Genomic DNA, 10292 nt, shown 5'->3' on the forward strand with positions numbered 1-10292 from the left:
CAGTTTCTTCCTAGCCTTGATGGTCTTTACAATTTGGCATGTTTTTGCAGGGGCTGGTACCGGTTGTTCCTTTCCATGTTTAGTGCTTCCTTCAGGAGCTCTTTTAGGGCAGGCCTGGTGGTGACAAAATCACTCAGCATTTGCTTGTCTGTAAAGGATTTTTACTTCTCCTTCACTTATGAAGCTTAGTTTGGCTGGATATGAAATTCTGGGTTGAAAATTCTTTTCTTTAAGAATGTTGAATATCGGCCCCCACTCTCTTCTGGCTTGTAGAATTTCTGCCAAAAGATCAGCTGTTAGTCTGATGGGCTTCCCTTTGTGGGTAACCCGACCTTTCTCTCTGGCCACCCTTAACATTTTTTCCTTCATTTCAACTTTGGTGAATCTGACAATTATGTGTCTTGGAGTTGCTCTTCTCGAGGAGTATCTTTGTGGCGTTCTCTGTATTTCCTGAATTTGAATGTTGGCCTGCCTTGCAAGATTGGGGAAGTTCTCCTGGATAATATCCTGCAGAGTGTTTTCCAACTTGGTTCCATTCTCCCCATCATTTTCAGGTACACCAGTCAGACGTAGGTTTGGTCTTTTCACATAGTCCCAAATTTCTTGGAGGCTTTGTTCATTTCTTTTTATTCTTTTTTCTCTAAACTTCCCTTCTCGCTTCATTTCATTCATTTCATCTTCCATCACTGATACCCTTTCTTCCAGTTGATCGCATCTGCTACCGAGGCTTCTGCAATCTTCGCGTAGTTCTCGATACTTGGCTTTCAGCTCCATCAGCTCCTTTAAGCCCTTGTCTCCATTGGTTATTCTAGTTATCCATTTGTCTAATTTTTTTCAAAGTTTTTAACTTCTTTGCTATTGTTTTGAATTTCCTCCCGTAGCTTGGAGTAGTTTGATCGTCTGAAGCCTTCTTCTCTCAACTCGTCAAAGTCATTCTCTGTCCAGCTTTGTTCCGTTGCTGGTGAGGAACTGGATTCCTTTGGAGGAGGAGAGGTGCTCTGCTTTTTAGAGTTTCCAGTTTTTCTGCTCTGTTTTTTCCCCATCTTTGTGGTTTTATCTACTTTTGGTCTTTGATGATGGTGATGTACAGATGGGTTTTTGGTGTGGATGTCCTTTCTGTTTGTTAGTTTTCCTTCTACCAGACAGGACCCTCAGCTGCAGGTCTGTTGGAGTTTGCTAGAGGTCCACTCCAGACCCTGTGTGGCTGGGTGTCAGCAGCGGTGGCTGCAGAACAGCGGATTTTCGTGAGACCACAAATTCAGCTGTCTGATAGTTCCTCTGGAAGTTTTGTCTCAGAGGAGTACCCAGCCGAGTGAGGTGTCAGTCTGTCCCTACTGGGGGGTGCCTCCCAGTTAGGCTGCTCGGGGGTGAGGGACCCACTTTAGGAGGCAGTCTGTCTGTTCTCAGATCTCCAGCTGCGTGCTGGGAGAACCACTACTCTCTTCCTATAAAGAACTTCTTGAAACTGATTATGTTATTGCAAACATGATCACATAGAAAGGTTGTGTATACTCTTTTGGGATCGTTGTGTTTCTTTTTTTTTTTTTTTGAGACAGGGTCTGGCTCTGTTGATCAGGCTGGAGTGCAGTGGCGTGATCATGGCTCACTCCCAGGCTGAAGAGATCCTCCCACCTCAGCCTCCCAAGTAGCTGGGACTACAGGTGCACATCATCACGCCCGGCTAAGTTTTGTTCTTTTTGTAGAGACAGGATTTTACCATGTTGCCCAGGCTGGTCTCAAACTCCTGAGCTCAAGCAATTCGCCCACCTTGGCCTCCCAAGGTGCTGGGATTACAGGTGTGAGCCACCATGTCCTGCCTGTGTTTCATTTGTAAGTAGTAATAGGCAAAATAAAACCATATACTCTGTATTATCCCAACTATGTATGAACTGTATGTGTGTGTGTATGTATGTGTGTGTGTAATACAACAAATAGTTAACAGAGATTAGATATGTGTGGTTAAATTATTGTTATTTTTTTCTGTATTTTCCAAACATTTTCTAATGTTACCGTTGTGATCATGCAAACAAACTTTAAAAGTAGTCTTTAAGTGGAATAAAGAGAGTGACATCAGCAAGACAGGGGACTAGAGACATGTGGCATTTGCCACCACCCCCATCCCCCAAGAAAGGACCAAGGCAATGAATAAACAGCTATGATTTGACAGGAGTCTCAAAGGGAGAGTGCTGGAGTGCAACAGGTAAGTGAACAGATGCCTGTGGTGATTAAAAATCCCAGGAGGGCAGCATGGAGACACCTGATCTCTGCTGCTCCATCTTCCCAGGCTGGATTGGCCCAGAGTTAGGAGGGACTTCCCTTGTGGGAAGAAGGTAAGCAGAAGAACCTCAGTAGCCCTCATTGTTGTTGCAAACACCTGCAGTGCTTACTACAAGAGATCCCATAGTCTTCACAAGCACTGAGCCCAATTTAGGGAGCTGCTAGGAATTTACACAGCTGCATTGCTCCAGATTAAGAGCACAAAGTGTGCACTCCCAACTCCTGCCTTCGCTCTCAACCCTTGTGACCTAAGCTGCTGCAGTATGGTGCCATCTTGAGACCAGAGCCACTTCTGGAGTGCACCTTGCTCTGGGAGCCAGTAGCCACTGAACATCTCCAGCCATGAGGCTCTGTCTCTCTTCTACTAAGACCACATGGTGGTATAGAGCCACATGGGTGACTGCAACGACGTGACCCTGGCTGCATGGAGCCTGGGTCCAGGACAGGCTGTGGCTCTGGTCCTGCATGGCCAGGAAACCAACCTCTGTTGGATGTGGTGGCTTACGCTTGTAATCCCAGCACTTTGGGAGGTCGAGGTGGGCAAATTGCTTGAGCTCAGAGGTTCAAGACCAGCCTGGGCAACACGGTGAAACTCTGTCTCCACAAAAAATACAAAAATTAGCTGGGCATGGTGGTGTGCACCTGTAGTCCCAGCCCAAGAAACAGTCTGGTAGACCTGCCCAGGGCAAACCCGCCCTTCAGCTGGCCAAACTGCCATGCACACTCCCTCAAGTAGGAGTGGCCTCCGAGCTGCCTAGCAGCTAAAATGCCCCCCACTCCCAGCCAGTACAGTGGCTATGTTTCTGTGCGCAAGACCTGAGAAACCCTTCAGTAGGTCCGCCCCCAGCTGATACACTCCCAGTCCTGCATACAACCTATGCATACAAAGGGTTGGCAAACCTGAGCTCTGGCTCACTGGGGTTGGGGTCACAGGGCTGTTACTCTGGCCTGTGGTTAGGGCACATGGCTGTTCAGCAAGCCTAGAGGTGTGTGTGCCAGGGATGGGCCCACAGTGCTGTTTCTCAGGCTCTGGACACTGGCATATGACCACTCACTCACCCGTGGACATGGGCTAACCACTCCCTCACTGGTCAGCCGCCAGCTGACACACTCCTAGGACTGCCCAGCAGCCCTGCACCTGTGCCCAGGACCTGAGAAACATCCTGGAAGTCCATTCCTGATAGACCCACTCCCAGGCTGGCCAAGTAATCATGTGCCTGAGCCCAGAGCCTAAGAAACAGCCCAGTGGGCCTGCTACTGGTAGACAAACTGTACCACATTGCCTCCACAAATGCGCATAGTCACTGAAACACTTGCAAACATCACCAGTATGGTTTATAGCTGAAGAAACTGCACAGAGATACTATATTTCTTTGTCTACCTAGAGCCAAAGCCAGTGCACTCCACCCAGTTGACACATCAAGAGTCACCTATAGGAATAAGTCTTTCTCCACAAAACCTGCTAAATAAAATTGGAAGAGGTGACTCCTTCACCAGATGCAAAAAAAAAAAGAGACATATCAAACATGAAAAAGGAAGAAAACATGTCACCTTCATAGGAACACAATAATTCTGCAATAACAGACTCCAGCAATAAGAAAGTATATTAAACACCAGAAAAAGAATTTGTGTTAGGTCATTCTTGCACTGCTATTAAAAATACTTAAGGCTGGGTAAGTTATAAAGAAAAGAGGTTTAACAGGCTTACAGTTCTACAGGCTGTACAGGAAGCGTAGTACCAGGATCTGCTTGGCTCCTGGAGAGGCATTAGGGAAGTTACAAGCATGGCAAAAGGCAAAGGGGAAGTTGATGTATCTATCACATGGCAAGAGTGGGAGCAAGAGAGAGAGTGGGGAGAAGTTGCCACACACTTTAAACACAAAATTATTGCAACTGTTTTGTTTTGTTTTGTTTCATTTTTGAGAAGGAGTCTTGCACTGTTGCCCAGGCTAGAGTGCAATGGCGCAATCTCTGCTCACTGCAACCTCAGCCTCCTGAGTTCAAGCGATTCTCGTGCCTCAGCCTCCCGAGTAGCTAGGATTACAGGCATGCGCCACTGTGCTTGGCTACTTTTTTGTATTTTTAGTAGAGACGGGGTTTTGCCGTGTTGGCCAGGCTGGTCTTGAACTTCTGACCTTAGGTGATCTGCCCGCCTTGGCCTCGAAGTGTTGGAATTACAGGCGTGAGCCACCATGCCCGCTGCAACTGTTTTTATTAGATCTTTGGGGCCGGCGGGACTCCCTTGGGCAAAGGTCCTGCTGAGAGATAAGCCACGCCCTTACAGGACCAGCCTATAGAGGGAGGCACGCCTAGGTCCCAAACCAGCCCGCAAACCTGTGTGACTCAGCCCTCTCAGTTTTCCGAGAGTGTGGCCTCCTCCTCCTCTCCAACTTCCAGCTCTGGGCATAGATCCCGGCTTGACACTGCCAAACCAAGGGTGGCAGACCTGGGGGAATAGGACCTACTCTTGGTCCCCTCCTTCAGACTCTTGGAGTTGAGTTCCAGGTGTGCTGGGGAATCCAAAGGGCTCCCAAGCTGCCACAATGCACTCAGCTGGAGCAAAGCACCCATGCTGGGCAGCAGAGGCTGCACTGCGTACACACTCCTTTGGGGCAGCCAAGCAGGAGCCCTGGGAGGGGCTGGCGGGCAGGTGGGCTTGCAGGGCACACATGCCCTAGTCCAACAGGGAAGCCAGCACTCCTTTCTCCATGGTGGTTAGCTGGGGCCAGAGCTTCTCAGAGGGAGACGGAGAGCCCTGGGGGATGGATACTTATGGCCCGGCTCTGCTGGAGCTGTCCTGTGCACAAAGGTCCCTGGCTCCATGCCTGCTATATGTCTGTCTTCATTTAATCTCCAGAAAGATCCCCCTATACCAGCTCAAACATCTGTGAGGACTGTGGGGTCCCCTGCAGCTAGGATCCCAGAGGTCCATGGTGAGAGTAGGCATTCCCTCAGTTCCTTCACTGACTCATTCCCCAGGAGTCAAACCCAGCCCTAGCATTCAGGCAGTCCACATGCGGTTCCCAGCTTCCTCCCTCTTCAGCTTCAGCATCTGTATCTTTTCTTCGTCCACATTTGGCATTTTCTCTCCAAAGAGCTGTTCAAATTATGTTGATTTGGTTGAAATACTGTTGTCTCTCCGTAGGAGCAGCACTTCCCGCCTGCATCTAGTCGGCCATCTTGCCCACCCTCCCGAAATTCTTGGAAAAGGAGTCTTTCTGCCAGATGCTGATCTTTCTTCATGCTAGTAGGGTATATAATAAGGTAGTATTTCAATTTGAGAGGCATATCTGAAAAGAGTTCTCTCTCCAAATTTTCCTTGGAGTTGGAATTAAATTTATAACACTTGCCTGAACTATTACAGCAATGTAAACTTAATACTTGTCAACCTAAAAATTTAGGAAGAAAAACAAGACATTTTTATCATGTATGAAGACAAAAATGGTTGTATTCCTATGTTATGGGTTAGTCACTATCTTCATTTAGCTCAAGGTGAAGAAGACTGAGAAGAAATGTCCAAACCCATTTCCCCTTCGTTTTCCATTCAAAGGGGAACAAGCAGTCCTTTTAAGGGGAGAAGCCAGCAGGACTCCCTCCAGGCAGGATGAGAGGAGACAGGATTCTATTTCTTCTTAAAGACCCACAGCTCACATTTTTCTCTTTTTAACTACATAGCTGGACACAGAATCTTTAGAGTTGAGAGTCTTTACAAAGCTGGCTGGGTAGATTTCTGGCCCAGCCTAAAATCTTCTGTCGTCCTTCTCTTTCCAGGATCAGTCAAACGCACGCCTGAATTTAAAATATTACCATCAGTTGAAGTAGCTAAGCTAATTAGTGTGTTTATTAGACACGTTTCTTAGAAAGGGATTAATAGATTTCCTTTTATTCCTTGATGCACTCTTCATGAATATTTCACTCATTCATTCATTCATTCAAATGACAAATATTTACTGAGCTTCTACTGTGTGCCAGGCATACATCTACACTCTGGGGATCCAGGTAGTAATAGGAACAACATCTTTCTCATCATGGAACATAATTTATAGTGAGGGCCATGGACAAGAACAAACATGTATGTAATACATAGGTGATATGATTTGGATATTTGTCCTCTCCAAATCTCGAATTGAGTTTATTTTACTCTAATAGTTTAAGCAAGTGTTGTCATGGGGTTGGATCCCTCATGAATGACTTGGTGACCTCTCCACGGTAATGAGTGAATTCTTGCTGTTAGCTCACGTAAGTACCGGTTATTTAAAGGAGCCTGACATCCTTCTCTTGCTCCTACCCTTGCCATGTGATACATCAGCTCCCCCTTTGCCTTCCACCATGATTGTAAGGTTCCTGAGTCCTCACCAGAGACTAAATGGATGCTGGTGCCACGTTTGTACAGCCTGCAGAACTGTGAGCCAAATACATCTCTTTTCTTTATAAATTACCCAGTCTCAGGTATTCCTTTATAGCAATGCAAAATGGATTAACACAATAAATATTAAAGGTATGGAGATAGAGAATGATATCATTGTGGTCAGGGAAAGCCTTTCTGATAGGAGATGTGAGTGAAGTGTCGGGGAAAGCTATGTAAATATGTATTGGAAAGGCATTCTAGGAAGAGAGAACAAGTGCAAAGACCTTGAGTTGAGATTGTGCGCGGCCTATGGAATATCAAGGACAGTATTGAGGCTGGAGAGGATTGAGGAGAGAGAGTATTGAAGAAAATGAGCTCACAGAGGTGGCGATATGAGATGAGATTTGCATGTGTATTTCTGTACCTCACTGGGTTAAATGAAAGTTGAGGGCTCAGTTTTTAGATATGGTGACATGCATTTAACTGTGATGATTGTATTGATCTGAGAATAGTTCACAAGTGAATAAACTATATATTTTAATTTCAAGTGTTTTGATTAAATCTTTAATGTAGGTGCAAATTTTGTGCTTGCACAGTATTTTATATTTAATATACTTTAATTAGAATTGAATTAAAAGAAACTAGTAATCATCAAGTACCATCTTTTTATTTCATAGATGAGTCAATTGTGATCTAGAAAGGGTAAGTAATCATATTAATAGCATAATCATAGCTATAGCATTCTGTGTCAAGCACTATGCTGAGTGCTTTACACACTTGATCCTCACAGTCGCCACATGGGGTGAGCATTATGGTCCCCATGGGGTGTACCCTAATAAGTGGCAGAGATATTCAAAGGCAGCTGCAATCTTCCTCTCTGCTGACAGTGTGACTGTTTTTAAGAGAGGCTCTCTGAAGATTCATGGTTTATTTTTAGACATGAAAAAAATTCCAGTATCTAGGCTGCTTGAGTTTTGGGACAAAGCCTTCTGTATTTCCTTTGCTTGACTCCAAAGCCCAGGTTGTTGACTACTATGCTGTATTGCTTCTAAGTGATAATGTTCTAAGTTGATAATTGGGATAGTTGAGTCTCAAGCCTCAAAACAAACCCTTTGTATTCCCAGTTTGGTGGTGTCTTCAGGATACCTCCTCTCCCTAATTCTTTGAGCAAGCGCTGGATCATACAGGGAGGTAAAGGGGTGTTAAAACCCCGCATTAGGTGTTCCTACTGCCATAGCCCTGTCTTCAGGTCCCCAGGTCCTCTGACAGATCCATCCCTCAGTGATTGCTTGAATTTTGGTCAAGGTCTGCTTCACCGTTTTTACATGCCCTAAATTATTTTGCCATGTTGGTCTAGGAATATTTCCAAATTAAACTATGCAGAGATTAAGGAGAATAATTCTATCAGCATTTTTTTTTTTTTTCTGAAGAGTTATGAACTAGGGGAGAAATGAGGAGGAAAGACAGAGCACATTTAATGGTGTAGACCATACTGTTCTGCCAGAAATTCTTCCTTGTTTTTAATTCTTTTCTTCTCTCCAGAGACAGTGTTTTAAACAACATTCAGAAGGAAGACATAAAGGGCTAACATCTTTGGAGAAGATAAATATGTGTTATCTGAGAAGAATAACCTGAACCATCATTTGCAAATGACATAATAATCATCAAGAAATGCTGAAACCAAAGAATAGTGTGTTATTGAGTTCCACGGTTTTCTTTGAATTTTTGCCGTATCTTTGTTTTGTTTTCCTTGTGGGAGAAGACCATTATGCACATATCCCAAAGGATTCTGGAGAGTTGGCTTGTTCTGTTCTCTCTCCACACGTGGCTAAATACTCTTTGGCACTATACAGCTTGGGTAAGATGTGGATTTATTGACCAACAGGCTGGGGGTGACTGTGTCAAAGGAATACATTCAATCATTTTTCAGAAAACTAAATGAGCAGGAGGATTCCAAAGACTTAGGAATCTTAAAAATTTGAAACTTGACTTAGCAAAACCACATCTGGAAATTTATATCCAGGAAGTAGTGGAACAAGTAAAAAACTTGCAAATGCAAAGTTGTTCACTGAAGAGTTATTAAGAATAGTAAACATAGAAGTACCTTAAACATATGGGGGAATTTTAAAAGTTTTAAAAATTAATTATGGGGCTGGGCATGGTGGCTCAGGCCTGTAATCTCAGCACTTTGGAAAGCTGAGGTGGGTGGATTGCTTGATCTCAGGAGTTTGAGACTGGCCTGGCCAACATAGCAGAACCCGAACCCTGTCTCTACTAAAAATACAAAAATTAGCTGGGCATGGTGGTGCATGCCTGTTGTCCCAGCCACTTGGGAGACTGAGGCAGCAGAATCGCTTGAACCTGGGAGGTGGAGGTTGCAGTGAGCTGAGATCATGCTACTGCACTCCAGCCTGGGGGACAGTAGTGAAACCCTGTCTCAAAAAAGAGAAAATTAATACATGGTTCATTTATTGAATGGAGTATTATTTAACCATGAAAAACTAATGTAGATAGATATTTGCTTGGATGAAGAAATTTCATAGTATATTGTTAAGGGACAAAGCAGATATTTTACATATTACATATTTACAATAGAATTCAGTTGTATTCTTTGGACAATTAGACATAATTTTTCTTTCTGATCATCTATGATTTTAACTTTTTCTACATAAAAACTAGGACTATAAAAAGTTTAATCAACATGAAACACACATATTTAAAAGTGTCTCCCATAAGATGTTCTCATTTCCTTTCATCCAAATAAGATGGCATTTTTATGTGCATGTCTGTGTAGAAATAAAATGTTGTTTCTGAGAAAATTCTCTAGTACCTTAGTATTTAAATTAAGGGAGTGAACTTTAAAAATAAAAGTAATTATGTCACTTCTCTGCTCAAAATTTCCCAAAAGCTCCACATGTTAAAGCGACAGATCTTTAAAACGACCAAGAAAGTCCCACCTGAGCTGACCCTTCATTGCTTGTCTGATTGCATCTAGTACTTTCCTTCAGCTCACTCTGCTCCAGCCACACCCCCTGCTGTCCCTAGAACTCTCTAGGCTTCTTTCCTACGGCTTTTGCACTTGTGGATCCCTTTGCCTGGAATGCTGTCCCCCAGATTCTGCCTAACTATCTCTTTCAAGTCTTTGCTCAAATGTCTTCTTAATGAGGCCTGACCTTTACTGTACTTAAAATGGCAACTTGCCCATTTTTCTCAGTACTCCTGATCTTTCTTGTTCTGGCTTAGTTTTTTTCTACTGGACAATATAGTATTACTTCAGTAGGGAGTCTAATGATGATCATTGTATTAAAAACACTCCAAATTCCATGAATTGTTTGGTTGACAATAAAGAGGCTGATTAACTTCAGATTTTGTTAATTATGTATGTTAAGTTTCTGGGAAGTCATAAGAAAATAGAAATAGATTATATATTTTTTAAGCTTTTAGAGGAGAATAAAGCAAAGAAGGGTAAAAAAATCAGTTAATCCAAAAGAAGTCAAGGAAAAAGAAATAAATGTAGAAAAAGCAGGATAAAATGAAAGCACAAAATACATAAATAAAAAATATGTTTTCAATAAATATAAATTAGTTAAATTCTCTATTTAAAAGCAAAACATTGTCAGACTGGATCACACACACACACACACACACACACACACGCCCTGTAATG

General features: G+C 43.5%; 1 long non-coding RNA gene across 1 annotated transcript in view; it reads left to right on the forward strand.

Annotated features, from left to right (window-relative positions):
* Window positions 1-8239, forward strand: part of LOC129480639 (uncharacterized) — a 37919-nt gene extending 29680 nt beyond the window's left edge. Inside the window, exon 4 of the long non-coding RNA XR_008657089.2 lies at window positions 8168-8239. This is a non-coding gene — a long non-coding RNA (uncharacterized lncRNA). The remainder of the gene's footprint in view (window positions 1-8167) is intronic.
* Window positions 8240-10292: the final 2053 nt, after the last annotated feature.

This window comes from Symphalangus syndactylus, chromosome 4 (assembly GCF_028878055.3).
Source record: "Symphalangus syndactylus isolate Jambi chromosome 4, NHGRI_mSymSyn1-v2.1_pri, whole genome shotgun sequence".
Taxonomy (NCBI): Eukaryota; Metazoa; Chordata; class Mammalia; order Primates; family Hylobatidae; genus Symphalangus; species Symphalangus syndactylus.